At 39.9% G+C, this 15975-nt stretch overlaps 1 pseudogene; it reads left to right on the forward strand.

Moving 5' to 3' along the window:
• The window catches only part of LOC138107221 (centromere protein J-like), a 36080-nt pseudogene extending 20422 nt beyond the window's left edge, over nucleotides 1-15658 (forward strand).
• Nucleotides 15659-15975: the final 317 nt, after the last annotated feature.

Below are 15975 nucleotides of genomic sequence, written 5' to 3' on the forward strand. Positions count from 1 at the left end.
TTCTCTCTGCTCATTGTGTAACAATTGGTTTGTTTTAAATATAGGAGTTTCCAAGACAGTGGTTTTTTATTGTTTGGGGGGGTTTTCTTTCATTGTTGAAATAATTTCAAATGTTTTCAAATTGCATAACTTAAAACTGTAAACCTTTAAGCAGAGCAGAAGGCTCCATGCTTGCTTCTGGATATGTAAGGTGGGCATGCCTAGCTCAGAGCACACAGTGACATGGCACACTTTCTTTTTTTACTGATAGATATTAAAACAGCAGATTGCTGGACTGCAGGAGGAGTTCAAGAGAACTGAGTCCTACTGGCATGCTGCCTACAGCAAACTGAGAGAGCAGGTTGAGTTGCTGACCAGGCAGAACATGGAGCTTCGAGATGAGCTCAGAGTTTCAGAACATCAGAGATGGAAAGCAGAAAAAAACCCTAAAGCTATGAATTTCATGGACAGAAAATCAGAGACCCCGGTACTGGAAGATATTTTCTGCTTAATACGGTTTGAAAAATTCAGTAGTTTTTCTTTGGAGCTGTCATGTGTGAATACTGTTCCTCCATCCTGCCATGCTTAGCCTGAAGCAGGGAAAGTCAGCTCAATAGTAAGCCATTTTAACATACACTCTTTGTGTGGTCCTACTCCACCCAGCCTTATTTATCCATGAGGTGGGCAGCTTTACCAGATGATATAACCAACCCATCTTAGACACTTGTGTCAGGTCAGATATCTCCCTCCACTAACTAGAAAGGGAGTTTAGATAAGTGTAGTGGTGTGGCCCAAAATACTCATTACTGTTTACCTTCTGTGGGATAAGAATTAGTAGAAATGCAAAGCAGGCACAAAACTTGAAAGAATATATAAAAGTTTATTAATAGACCTAAAAGAAAGAAAGAAGAAAATAAAGTCATACCACACCTTCAGAACTCTTCTCCTCCCCCCACCTTCCTCCCTTCTCCCACTGTAAAAAGACAACCCTTGGGATGTTCAGTCTGTTTACCACTTCCATTATAACCCTGTTCAGTTCATTTAGGGAGAGGAGTCTCTCTTGCCCATGCTATGGAGACATCTCCACAAGAAATTCTCTCATGGCTTCAGTGTCACGAGACAGCTGCCCAGGTTGGTTCTCTGCTCACATGCGAGTCCCTTCCCCTGACTTGCAGCTTTTCCCACAACTGCTTTCGAGGGTCCAATCTTGAGCTATTGGGGTACCATTTTAAGGTTGAGCCATTCAGAAACAAAAGTTCTCTTCACCCATCTCTGGGAGCATTTCATCTCTGAGAATAGAGGCCCTCCTCCTTTCCTGGGAGAAAAAAGCATCTTCATCTCTAAGACTGTCTCTGGGAGTATCTCTAGGAGCAGAGGTTTTCTCCTTCCAATTGGAGCAAGAGTCCTCATCGCTTCCATCTCTCCCTGTTCAAATTTCTCTTCAAATCACAGCTGCTTCAGCATTTGCTTGTTTCAGCATAGGTGCTTTTGCTCACAAGTTGAACGCTCCACCCCTCATGCCTTCATGAAATTACTACGGGTACTCTGATATGTCACAGCTTTACAACAGAATTTCAGCTTTAAGCATCTCCTCTTTCTCTTCCCTCAGGTTTTCAGCTCTTCCTTTCTTTACTTAATGTGTGCAGGCTCCATCTGTTCTGGAGGGAATTTACCACACTAAAAAGGTTAATCTCACCTGGGCCTTGCAGCTGGAATTTTGCTTATCGCTGTTGGTCACATGATCTTTGCTGGGCAGTGGGCAGCTTCAGCTGAATCTTCATCTTCGGCTGCACTGGACAGGGGGAGTGGCCCGTCTGTGCATAGCAGGGCTGGGGGGCCGCGGGTGGAACAGGGCCCATCGGCTCCTGGCCCGGCCCTGCGGGCCCCGTACGGGCCCTGCAGCTACGTGTCCCAGCACCAGAAATGAGACAGAGCTCCCCCGGGCTTTGTCCATTCTTAAATGTGGACCACAGAGGCTGTCAAAATTTTAAGTGGCTTAAAAAATTGTCCATATTCAAACTGGCCAGCTGATAGGTTCTGTCAGGTCATAGAGGAGCTGTAAGCACCCCTTTGCAAGAACATCACTTCTGGGACTATGCTGGCTAACCCATGACAATAAGTGGCCTAAATTAGCCACCTAAAGCCTCCTGAAAATAATTCTACTCTATATATATAGTGCCATTTACCTCTTTAATAAAACGTCTCTTCAGCCTGGAAAAAAATATAGTTGGACCTTCTATTAAATCTTATTTCAGTTCTTATTTTATGCTGTAAACTTTCTAGAAGGAAACACTGTCAGTGGCCTGCCTTACAGAGGCACAAGTCGGATTCTTGAATAAGAGTTACACTGGGATGGAGCAGGAGGGATAATCAGGGTGGAAAATATAGCTGGCTAATGTAAATGTCTCTGCTGGTCTCTGGAAATCAAAATGGTTTAATGGTAGGTTAGAGTCTCTTGTAATTTTTTCATTCAGTATTCCACTTGTTTAATGTACTTGCAGGGTTTTACTTGTTCCCTTAGTATATAACTGAGTAACTTCTTGTAGGGGAGTTAAAGGAAATTAACGTTACGCACTTATTACACAGGAGACAGCAAGTCTGGGTGAAATTAAATGGTTCAGACTAGAACTCAAAAAAAATGAAATTTGTATTGAGTGGATCATTTCATTTCCCTGTGTGTATTCAAAGGAGAAAAATACATGCTTTGAGGGATAAGTTTCATACTATGTATGTCAAGGAAACTAGAAAAAATAATTATCTCCAAGATAGTATAATCTGATGAGATGAATCCTACACTTCCACAGAATGGCTGAATCTAGAAAAAAATAAAATTGGGCCATTTACTCTTAGATATTTCCCTAATTTTCAAACCTAATTTCTAGTAAAGTATCTTTAAAAGGTGTTAGAACCACAAATGAACCCATCATTTGCTTTATTGGAGTGAAGAAGTTTTGTGTCTCTTTTTTTTATTTGATTGTAATGTACTTGCTCATGAGATTTTTCACCTAACTCTTAAGTTTCATTGGAAATGTAATTTGAAGTTAAATTTCACTTTATTTTTACTTTTCTCAAACCTGCCTGCTCATACGGCTCATCCTTTTATAAATTGTGAAGGTCAGAAAGAAAAGAGATTAGTCACAGGTACAGAATTAAAATACATAAAAATTCCAATAAAAGCCAGGATAAGGAAAAGCTAACTTACTTCTTCTGTTGGCCAGATTTCTGTTTTATTACTACTGCTTTGCTGATGTAGAACCACTACCCAAAGCACTGAATATTTTTGTTGTGTGAGAGTCATAATAGGATGCTCTATATGAAGATGCTATGATGGTGCCTACAAAGTTTTTTGTCTGATAGTGGGAACCTTCGGTCCCTAGCAGAACAACATGTGGAATTTCATTCATTGAGTTTAAATATCATCATTTTTATGAAAAGAAAATGGCTTTAAGTTTGAGCCAGATAGCTTTGAAGGCTCTTTGATTATACTAGCTGTGACTCAAAATTACATATTTATAACTAACTTTCCACTAGGTTGCAGAAGCTATTCTGCGAGGGACAGCATCTTCATCCAAACCAGAAGAAAGTTCATGGAGAGATAATCACAAGAGGCACAGCATCTCTCATGTGGGGCTGAAGACATCTTTGCAAAAACACTTTCTTAGAGATGTGAATAGTAAAGTATGCATCCCTATTGCCAGTAGTCACTTTCCCACTGTTTCAAATATGTATTTAAGAGAATGTTCCTGGAATCAAAATTTCTGCAAATGAAAGTGTGTATTAGCATGGTCATGTTTTCTTGCTTGTTCTCTCATTCTACACAAATTTCCTTTTAGATTTTTTTCTGGTTTTGCAGTAGCAGAAGAAAAAACTTTTTCCCCCCGTTTTCTAGACCTAACTGAATTGTCTGTTATTTTCAGGTTTGCTCTGAGCTCATTGCACCTGCTACTCCACAGGCTGATTTTACGGGGAATCCCCTTGCTTTGGCAAACCATAAATCTAGTATTTTGCCATTCAAGGCTTTACTTGCCAATATGTAACAGTGTCCTTCTTCTGGCTCAACTCACTGGGAAAACCACTCAGATTTTTACAAGTTGTGACAAGTTAACTCGGTATGTCAAGTGAGATTCTTGTTTCTGGCTGGTGTGTCCATGACTTCTCCTCCACAGCCAGCTTACCACATTTCTAGCACATCTCACTGTTTAGAATATAGATATCTAAGTATCAATTTATGCTTTTCTTTCTCTTGGCTTTGTATTTCTTGCTTCATATTATGTGCCCCTTGGATATTATAAGGCCCTTTTCTTACTTTTGCTCAGATTTGGTTGAAATCTGTGCTTTGTTCAAGTGTACAATCTCTCTGAAGTTCATCCTCTCTACTGAAATTCATCTGCTCTTTGCCTCTATAGGGACTGAAATAAAATGTAAAAGATATCAGGTGAGAAGGGATGAAACTTCCACTATAGTGAGCATGACAGCATGTGTTTTGAAAGTCACTAGACAGTAACTTTAGAGAATTATATATGGTGCCAGATATGAAAAGAGATATTGATAATTTCCTCCTATGGCACACAGCCAAGTGCAATAAAAATTGTGACTTCATCAACAATTTTGAGAAGGGGGAAGTTGAGGACAGCAGACTTTTTGGGCTTGCTGCTATCTGGGCTTTCACCATCTAGATAGCATTGGATCCAGTCCAACTGGAATGCAGCACAAGCATGAGCTAGACTGGTGGGCATGGTTCCCAGATGTCCTGAGTGAACTCTAAAAGGTTTGACAGAGACACATGCTCTTTATCTGATCTGATGGCACAAAAAGACTTTATAGTGAATAGAGTGGCTGTCAATTATTTGACTCTAGAACTGAAGTTTCAGGTAAAAGGAATATTAAACAGAAGCCCCAAATCTGTGTCTTAGTGATAGATCTGAACATGGGGACTCACTTGTGTTTTCTTTGCATTTGAGCTCTTTTGTTAGCAGGTGGATGCTTTCCCTCATAGATCCTGTGAATCTGGATAATTATGAATTTTTGGATATAGATAAAACCAACTATCATACTATTTCTATCCAAAATTGAGAAATTGAGTGTAGGAACACATCAAAGTGAATGGCATAACTGTGAGCAACAGAAAGGTTGTCAGGCATTGGAATGGGCTGAGCAAGGAGGTGGTGGAATCACCATCCTTGGCACTGTTGAAAAAAGTGTGGATATGGCACTTTGGGACATGGTTTAGTGGTGGACTTGACAGTTCTGGGTCAATGGCTGGAACTGATGATCTAAGAGTCTTTTGCAACCTAAAATATTCTATGGTTCTAGGATTTGAAGAGGATGTGCATGTATAACATATATAAGTTAAAGCTAGCTTGGACTGGTGAGTTTAATCAGCTGTAACCAAGAAGGCAAAACAATAATTACCATCTGATTTATTTCTGTCAAAGCTAATAGAATTTGAGGATATGAACAAAAACAATTGGCGAGCAAGTCTGAATAATGATCAGTACAGGTTAAAGATACAGATTTTTTTGAAGACATGATTTTATGAAGTAAAAAACAAACCCCATATCCAAGAGATGTTTTGCATCTCTGAAAAAGATATAATAATACTCCTAAGTATTAGAATAATGCTATAATACTTTTAAGGATGATCTCTGTACTGTAACATGATATAGCTGGTGAGGAACTGTCCAGTTCAAGTTGTGCTTTAGTGAGACAAGAAAAATGTCCATTTTAACTGCCCATCATTAGCAATTCTTTCAGAACATGCAAGAATGAACAGATGGGCCAAAATTTTTTATATTTATTAATTATTAATATTTACTGATATGGATCTTCTGAAAACAACCTGTTTCTGAATGCAGCGCATTGGGAAGAACAAGTTGCCCGTTTCCTGCCCAACATGCAGCTCTGGATAGATTTTAATGATTTCTGTGAAAAAAGATTAATTCATTTGCATGGCAGGCGCAGAAGTGGGAGGAGGGGAAGGGAATTCTGCTGAAAAGTATACTGATAGCATTTCTTAATGTTTCAGTCAAGGTCAAATGTGCTTACTTCCAATCTTCTTAGATGGATTTTGCTGTCTAATCTTGCAAGGGATTTTGATGATCTTTGAGCAAGTTATTTCCTTGCCTATGAATGTTCTTACTCACAAATTACTAACTCTGAAGCAGGGAAGGTCTGTGAATATGTGGACAGACTTTCACAGCATTTGAATTTCCCTGCTTTATCCATGAGTACTTGTTGCTTTTTCTCAGGTTTTTCATCTGTTAGGGGGAATGCAAACTCTGCATGACACAAACTGTGATATTTGAAGATAATAAGAGATCCTTATTTAGGGGAATTGGCAAGTGAGAGATTTCTGGGACAACTTGATGAAGAACTGTAGGTATTAACAGCTGGGAGGCAAAAGCTCATTAGAAAATGTAACTGATTATTGTTCAGCATGAAGTTCCAGGAGAACATCATACTTCTGTTCTCCTGTTCTTCACTACCTTCCTGATAGCACAGATCTGTAGGACTAGAGGAATGTCAAGAGATCCTTGCTTTTGCCAAGAGCAGCATCAGTGTCACTGATGGCAATTCACACTGTTCTTCACTAGCTCCCATGACAAAGATCCAAAACGAGCTGCGTACCTGTTCTTTTATGAAGTCAACCTTCATAACTAAGATACACCTCTTTTGTTGTCACCAGATGACCAGGTGATTAGTTTTTTTTGTTTTCTGTGAAGATAGGAAAAAATTGTCTACCTTGTGCATTTTGGGAGGCTGCTTCTTCCTCCAATCCTGCAACCTCTTTGTATCAAGGGTCTGCATTTACTGGTCATCCACATATTTCCAATGAAGAAAATTGAGATAATTTGATGGCTTTGTTTATGAAAGTGATGGAATTGAGAGAATCTTTATCAAGAACCTAGTCATGTGTGATTAGTCCAAATGCTTAGTATTTGAGTTTCTTAAAAAGTGCAAAGCAAAGTTGCAGTGGTTGCCTGGGACACAATGTTGGCTCTGATTTTTCAGATGATCTCTTAGAATGACATTCCTCTGAACGAAAATAGTGACTACATGTGATTCATGTAAGCCCTTCTCGACTCCTTTGACATTACTGCTTTAAAAATAGGTATACTAATGTATGCAATGCATAAAAAATGAAATCAGGGGCTTTTACAATGGCATGTGTAACAAGCTGGAGCACTAACACTGTTCTGCATGGATGCTCCCTCAACTGAATTGGCTGATGCATCTCATCGTGTTCATGGAAACACTTGTACTTTCTCTCTGGCTCCATCTTGCCATGAAATATCTTCTATTTACAAGTCTTACGTAAGTTTTTTAAAAGCTTGAATTGCAACATTCTTTCTGTAATAAACCACAAGGAAAACAAATGCTGCCACATGTTAGTGTCTCACTGAAGCTGATGAATATTTCAGCTGCTGTGGCCCTATTGGCACCTTCTGAAGATGGTGAGCCAGCTGGCTCAAAACTAACCAGGCTGCAAAAAGATGGTTCATTTTTGCCTGATTCTACTCAATGAACCAGGTAAATTCCCCTCTGTGGCTGCTGATGCCTCAAAAAGGAGGGACGGGAAACACGTAGCTGGGGACAGAAGAAAATGAGTGGGACTCCAGCAATCTGGGCTGAAACTGGTTTGAGCTGCTGTGAAACTGCTCCAATGGCTTTTCAAGTTCTTTTAAATAATTTGGCAGTTTCACTCTTGAGATATTTAGAAATGAAATGATGGATTAGGAGCTCTTTCCTTTTATCACTCTGCAGTTTCTGAGCTAATATCTCTTAATCAGAAATAGTCTTAAAGGTCCTTAGTTCTACATCATTTGTCTCAAGCTGAAGTCCCAGGCATATTTTGACAGTTTGCCCACTCACTTGTATTTGAATCCTGATTATGTTTGGAGAACTCAGGCATATCCAGAGAATTTGCCTGCATAAAATATCAACAAATGTAAAATATAAATAATATTACTTTTAACAATAAATTCTATTAATTTATGTACATTCTAGCAACCTTGTCTGAAAGAGCTAATCAGTTGCCTCTCTCCTGCTGAGAACCATTTTATGCTTGGAGGATTGTAAAATCCTACAATTTTCTGGTGTTGCAATAGGATTTCTTTCTTGGCTCCTTCCTTATAAGCATACATTAAATTGTAATGTCATTTATTAATATAAATAAGACATCACAGCAACAGCAGATCCCCTAAATTTCATTGATCACATGCAAAAATGTTTACAGCTGTCCAACACTGTCCGTTGTTATCAGAGAAGGAGCGGGGCAGTCATCCCGTTTGTGCTTTGCTAGTCCCATGTCCCTTGAGCAATAGCTCATGAACTTGAGTAAATTAAGCTGGTAGCAAATATATTCTTTGCATGAATAACTTACATGCATCTTCTCAAACAGCCACTCTTCAGTGTGTGAGACATTTCAAAATCAGGGTTATTGATGCCATTTCCAACTTTTTCTGATCGTTTCTTTGTTTCTTACCGTCATGTACTCACTTCTAGTCATTCATCAGCTCAATGTTTTAGAGATTCTTCTGCTATCAATTCTGATAGACAGTGACATAATCCCTTACCATTTCTGGGACAATTTAGCAACGTGGGCAGTGAGACTATGCCTTTGTCTCATATTGACAGACAATCCTACACTAGGTACAGTAACTTCAAAGTTTTGGTTAGGCAGGAGTACAGCCTCAGTTTTCCTGCCATACCAATGTAATATTTTCTTGGCAACTGCAAATGCCTGAGAGTCATTGTGTAAATCCTATAAACCCCATGTATCTCATGGTGATCATGCAGGAATATTTTATGTTTCCTCGTGCTCTTCTCTAAAGTCTCCATGAAAAATTGGAGAAGTGCTTTTGATCTTTCCAGTCTAAATAACTCCTATAGTTTGTTTGAAACTTTTTGCCTCTCATTTCCCTTCTGTGGCTCACACCTCTCTTAGGGTGCTTATAAGTCTTCTGTCAGCCTAGATTGATGGAGATGTATAAGATCAAAACATAGAAAGAGTGGACATCCAGCAAGTAAAAATGAACTGTTGTGCAATATATTTTACTAAGCTCATCTCAGTTGTGATAACCTAGAGAGAGTTATCTTTCCTGCTGTTGGCACGCTGGGGAGACTGAGGGATGAGAGCCTGACAGCAGCTGTTGGCCTCGCACTTTGCCCCTTGGATTACCCTTGACTTGCATCATTGTTCAGGCACAGAGAAATGTGGGAAGCAAAACAAGGCCCTAAATACAGAGTTATGTCTAAAATGTGTGTGTGTCCTTGTGCGTGTCTCTGTGGATACACCCACAGACACATTTAAACCTTCTCTGAAAGTTTTAACCACTTAATGATGGTTAAATCCTTTGTAGGAGGATTTTAAATACTATTTGAAGATGTTTATATTAACTTAATACAAATGTATTTACACCTTTTAGGGCATAAATAGTTCTGTGCAAAAAGCTGATCCTTTGAGATCAGTGACAAAGGAACACCAAGAAAAGAAACCATCGAACTGCTCCATTGGTAGAAGCACAACACCAACCGGCAGGAGGACCCCTCATCAGGGAAGACTGACACCTTTTGAACCAGACAAAGTAAGTCAGTAGCAAGGTCTATTTAAATTGCCTTTATTTTTATTTTATGACATAATTCATAATCTGTATTGGGATCCTGATCCCCACATGGCTGCTGCTTGGTCTTCTTTCCCTGGAACTGCAGAATTTTTGTCAGAAATTATCTTACAGACTGTTCATACATTGAGCTATTTAGACACCTGCAGGCCTGAGTATGGGTGTATGCTCTGAAACCTGCCCCCATTGCCTCAAAAAATGTTCAGGGGTGATCATGTGCACCAAGCATTGGGGGACTGCAGGGGCCAGTGGTTCCCAGGGAGGCCAGGGGCTTGGAGCACTAGAGGCAGCTCATGGAGTCCACCAGGGCAGTGCCTATCCCACAGCCCCAGCCAGGGAGGAGGGTAGGCTGGGGATGCAAGGGAGGGCCAGACCAAAATCCCCATTGTCAAAGCCCATAGTGATGAGACAGACCTGGGGTGATGACAGGAAGTCATCCCATGGGTCAGGGCTGGGATTTGGATCAGTCAGGTGTATGGCCAGGCACAGACATTACTGCAGTGCAATCCACCATGGAGCAAATGAAGTGCAGTTCCCAAGAGAAGGGATGGGGGAAGTTGGGGGACTTGGCCCTGTCTGAGACTTATTCCAGATCTTCCACCCTCCTTTCTTACTCCACAACATTCTGAACCAAGCTTAGACACCTGCACAATATCCACACACAGACAGCTAAACTCCTAGGAAGGAGAAGTGTACAGCATGCTCTTGCCATATCACTGATAGCTCCCGTGTTAAAGTGAAGCACGACTGTAGGCCAGGGCCTCTCCATTTTTCTTCAGGTTGTACATCAGCTCTGTCCTACTGGAGGAAGATACAATGGTAGGAAATCACCTGGAGCTGTCTCACATCTGAGTGGTTGTTTTAAGGAGCCCAGCTCATCTTCCTGTGTAAAAGGTACGATATATGGAAACTTCCTGCCTGCTTAAAGTGGTCTGCAAATGACTTGGAGACACTGGTCCCCAACTCTTGACTCACAGAGAATGTCAGTCACTAAAACACTCCTATGATTCTTAGAAGTATTGCCAAATTTATATTTTACAAGAGAGGGAGAGAAGACTGTGCTGTCACCTACTTACTCACTGAGTTTGTTGTCCCAGAGATTCAGGAGGTGGGAGAAGGGTTGTGGACTGCATTTCATTTTGGTCCAGGACAAAGCACATTTGGGAAGATGGACAAGCTGTTAGCAAACATTATCAGTGTAAGAAGCAATGTGTTGCAAGACTCTGAGAGACGGCCTGAGATATGTATGGAAATGTGATTCAGCAATTTTCATATGCTTTCAATGACCCCTTTTTCTTTGATTTTTCTTACAGGGACACCTTTGCCCATTTCATATAGCTCAGAAGACACATCCCTCTCACATAACCACAGCAATGACACTTGCAGCTTTGCACCCCGCAAGAACAATGAAGAAACAGAGGTATTTTGCCATGCAACTCTATAAAATAGGGTTACAGTGAGTCTGTGGTATTAGTTTTCATATACAGCATGCTAACTCCCATTCATTTGGGAACAATACTCTCCTGGCTTTATTTTTTTACCTTTACTCATTATATAAGTGCAGTCCTTAAAACAATATTGCAATGCCTTTCAAATAATAGGATAGATGTCTAAGTATCAATATATTTCTGCACAACTCTTGAACAATAATAGATTTATGTTGTTAGTTAATATTTAAATTTTGCCTCAGGAAGAAGAAGCTCTTAGAAAAATTGCTAAGAGCTCAGAATAAAGTGGCTTTTGTGACTACACACAGGAGAGGTGGCATAACTGCATGTGGCAACAAAATATCTACAGACAGTTCTCATGCTTCTCTGGATGCTCAAACAAAGGTTTGAGCTACTTATGATTCTAGTTCTTACATGAGCAGCAGCTGTGTTCTTTCCATTTGTGAGCAGAAATAAAACACACCGAGAAAAAGAAAATATTCTGTTCCCACTTCCTATGCTATGTAGCAGACACAGCTTTAGGGATGGATCTGGGAAATTTGAGCATGGTGTTTATAGCTATTTACTGAAGCACATCATTGTCCTGTGGGGAGCAGTTCTCCCTGTTCTTTGGATCCCATAATTCAAAATTCACCACATCTTCAAACTGTAGTTAACGTTAGCTTGTAACTGCCCTGGATGCTGTGTGCCAGATGTCACTTAACTTAAGGCTCCTTTACCATGCCAGACTGCAAAGAGCACTCCTGGTAATGGTAAACTGGAATTATAACATCCAGAATAGCCCTTAGTTACATAGAGAGCACTACCTAGCAGCTAAGAGCCATGTAATTTGTTTTGGAAGAGTGACTCCAGCTAGTACAAGTACCTTTCCTCATAAATCAGAAAACCAATACTCAGAGATAGTTCTGCTCTCTGTTCCTGGGTATATTCTCTCCATTTTTACAGCATAACTTTGCCAGAATGCACTTTTATAATCTCATTTTTGGACTTCTGTTTTGCTACTTTTGCTTTGCAAACTGAAGAAAAGTACAATTAATATGCAACATTTCTAGTTGCAGATAAAATATGAAAATTCATTGCAAATACAAGGCAATACCAGAAAGAAGGGAATCTTTCCTCTGTGTGGAAAAGTATATAAGTTTTTTGCACAGTTGTTTTAAGTTAAACATATTTTTAAAACATTTCTGTTTATATAACTGTGATGTTTTCATAATGTAGCCTCCAAAATCAATATTATCTAGAAGGTCAATGTTACATCAAGAAAGAAGAAAGCATGAGGAAGAGGTGCAGGAAAAAATAGAGTATCGTGATGGAAAGGTGAGAGAAAATAGCTTTTGTTTTTGGGGCGAGGGGGAGAGATTCCCTTTTGTGGGAATTCTGATAAAACTGGAACCATATGACAAAGCTGTAATGCATCTTCTGGTTGTCTACTTTGGACTTCACCAAATGAATTAAACTATGCTGAACAGAACCAACTGTTATAGTAACACCAGGAAAACTGATTAACCAGATGCTATGCTGGGTATGAAGTCTTCTCTGACTAGTGTATTTTTTGTAGAAGAGCACACTAATGGCATTATTGCCTGCTGTCAATAAGAAGTCTCAAGCAAATTTTCAGGTCTGTGCATGCAGCCAAAATGAATTCTGTAGTACTTAATGTCCATCCAGGCTTACTTGGAAAGAAATGGTTCTTAAACTACCGTGTCATCAATCTGTGTTAATACATCAAGTTCAATCATTTTGGTTCACACAATCCAGAACCAGGTATCTCTCAAGTGACCTCTGTGGAAGATGTACAACCACATATGAAATGAGTCTGGATAATAATTTACTAAGGTTGGTCAGGAAAAAACCCGACTGTCTTCCCTATTGCCACAGGGCTGTGCACCTAATTTTGCTTAACATTAAACAAAGTGGTGGGTTAGAACCTGAAACATGTGCTACAGGTAAGTTCATCTTGTGAAAAGAAAATGTCTTTCGGCCTCTTACAGACAAATGAGGCAAAATTAATGCCTGTTCTGCAGAGATAACTTTTGAAATACAAAGATATCGCAGGACTTCCTTCAAGCTCCAATTTAATTGGAAGCCAGTGCACTGCTGCTCATTTCCTTTGACTTAATTTACATCGGATGCTCTGTGTGTTCGAAGGTAGAAGAGGTGCTTTCTGATGGACGCCGAATCCTCACTTTCCGCGATGGTACTAAAAAGGAAATTAGTGCTGATAAAAGGATGACAACGATTAGCTTTTCCAATGGAGATGTAAAGAAGATCATGCCGGATCAGAGGGTGGTGTGTAACTCTTCATTTTCTTCAAGGAAAATAAAATTATTTTCCAGCAAGGTTCTATAATTTATCTTGATCTATCAATTCTGGGAGAAACTGATGAGGAAGGGTGTTGGTTTAACAACAGTGAGCAGTGAAACTGCTTCATCCACAAAGAAAAAAGTGGAAAAGCGTGAAGGTAACAGTCAAAGAAGGAACAAATGTGTAGGTGGCCAAGCAGGAGACTGAATGAAGGCAAGGGGCATGGGCAGCCATCTGAAGGAAGGACTGGTTTTTATACATTTGTGGAATAGGTAGCACAGGGGGTTCTTCCCTGTCGTCATTATGTAAATATAAATAGTTAATGTGAGCTAAAGTGGAAATAAGTGAGGCCTTGGCAGCACTGGGTTTATTTTAAATTAATAGTTAATTAATAGGAGGAGAGCCAGAGCAAAGAGGTGGGAGGATGACTTTCCTGTTTGCACTGTTCTCCTGCACACTACAGAGATGAAAGTAGCATCATCTAGACACAACCATGAGTGTGAATTAGAGGAAGGAACAGCAATGTGAACATAGCGACTTTTATGGGTAGCAGATGAAGCAAATGACCTTCAAATGACTTTTTAAAGATGGTTTACTTTTGAGCACATTGTTGTGGTTGAATCTGCTTATGCAAATATTGTGAACATGCTGCTATCATCTCACTCTCCTTCCAGATTTATTATTATGCAGATGCACAGACAACTCACACTGCTTATCCAGATGGCCTGGAGGTGCTGCAGTTCTCTAATAATCAGATAGGTATGCAAGAGCTCATAAACGTGAGCATTTGTGCAGATTTATTTCTGTTATGAAACTGTGGTCTGAATTCTGACTCCAGCAGATAGGGTATCTTCTTGCCATTTCACATTTAGTATATTGAATTTCCCTTTTAGTATATTCTATCACTTCACCACTTCAAAGCAAATATAATAATGGAATGTAAACGTAGGTCTTCCAATTCTGCTTATATGATTCTGTGATTCTTTCATTTCTTTTACCAGTATTGTGGATATAATTTCCATCCTACACTACAATGTCCAAAAAAAAAAAATCCTGACCTAGCTTTGTGTAAAGCAACCTGAAAGAACACTAGACAGACTTTTTGCACCTTCTTTCCACAGAAAAGCATTATCCTGATGGCACACAAGAAATTGTGTTCCCAGATCACACGGTGAAGTGTCTCTATAGTGATGGACTGAAGGAAACTTTTTTCCCAGATGGCACAGTAGTAAAAGTAGAAAAGTAAGTCCTGTGTAAAAAACGGGAACTAGGCATTGGACACAGGTACAACAATACTGACATTTAGAAATGTGGCTGTATTTTGCATAGTTGGGAAATTTCCAGATGAAGTGAAAAAGAATTTGTAAAATAATTTTTTTTTTTTTGCAAGAATATGGCACTGAAAATTCACTTCCACCTTGAATAATAGGTGACCACTCACCACAGCTGAAATGATTGTGAAATATTCCTCATTTAGTTCCATGTAAATTTACACTGGCCAGAGCTGTTGGGAGATCACCAGTTGCCAGTGTTAGCAATGTGGGTACAAAAGCACTCAGGATGAGGGCTCCTGAGCTCTATTCCCAGGTGCTTGGCTCCCCCTCTAATATTGGGCAAGGACTGAGATTAGGTCAGTCGGTTAGAGCACGGTGCTAATAAACACCAAGGTTGTGGGTTTGACCCCTGAATGGGCTATTCACTTAAGAGTTGGACTTGATAATCCTTGTTGGTCTCTTCCAAGTCATATTCTGTGAATCTGTGTTGTCTTTCTATTCCTCCATGCAAGATCAGAAAAACAGCAACAGGACTCACATGTCTCTTCTGGCAAAGAGGAAGGATGCAGTGGTAAAATAGATTTTCTGGATTTCTTCAAAATGCCTTGAGATTCCTGCATGAAGTCATGGACAATTCAGATCTCGCCATCCATTAGCTATTATACTATGTGTTGAAGTCTTTTTATGAGACCAGATTTCTAATGCCATCCCATGTAAATCTTGAGGTTTTCCACTTGACATTATTTTCTAATTTGATTGAGTTACATTAGACAACTCTGTGAGACAGGTTAATAACAGACAGTGCTTTCTCATCACTTCATTCATTGCTGCTTCTTTCAGGAATGGAGATAAAATCGTGGTATTCAGTGATGGCCAAAGGGAGATTCACACTGCGCAGTTCAGGAGGAGGGAGTACCTGGATGGCACTGTGAAAACTGTGTTCTGCAACGGCAGACAGGAAACCAAGTACTCCACTGGACGAGTTCAAATCAAAGATGAGGAGGGTAATCTCATCCTAGATAAGAAGTGATTCCTCCCTGCAGGGGACTGCACTGTACATATGCAGCTCAAGCCGTTTTCTTAGCAGGCCAGAACTGTAAGGAAAATTTAACATGGGAAAATGAATGGATGGATCTGTAGGGTTGAAATGACTTTGGCTCAGCAGCTGGTGCTTAGACTGGAATAACCCTACCTGAATGAAGTGTCTCTTGAGTGAGACTGAAGGAGATGCAGTCACGCCCTCCTTGTGTATTCAACATTAAAATAAATACCTACAGTATTTCTCATCAAAGTGGTTTTTTCATGGTACTGATCACACTTTCCCTATTTTTTCTGCAATTTGCTGTG

Source organism: Aphelocoma coerulescens, chromosome 3 (genome assembly GCF_041296385.1).
Source record: "Aphelocoma coerulescens isolate FSJ_1873_10779 chromosome 3, UR_Acoe_1.0, whole genome shotgun sequence".
Lineage (NCBI taxonomy): Eukaryota > Metazoa > Chordata > Aves > Passeriformes > Corvidae > Aphelocoma > Aphelocoma coerulescens.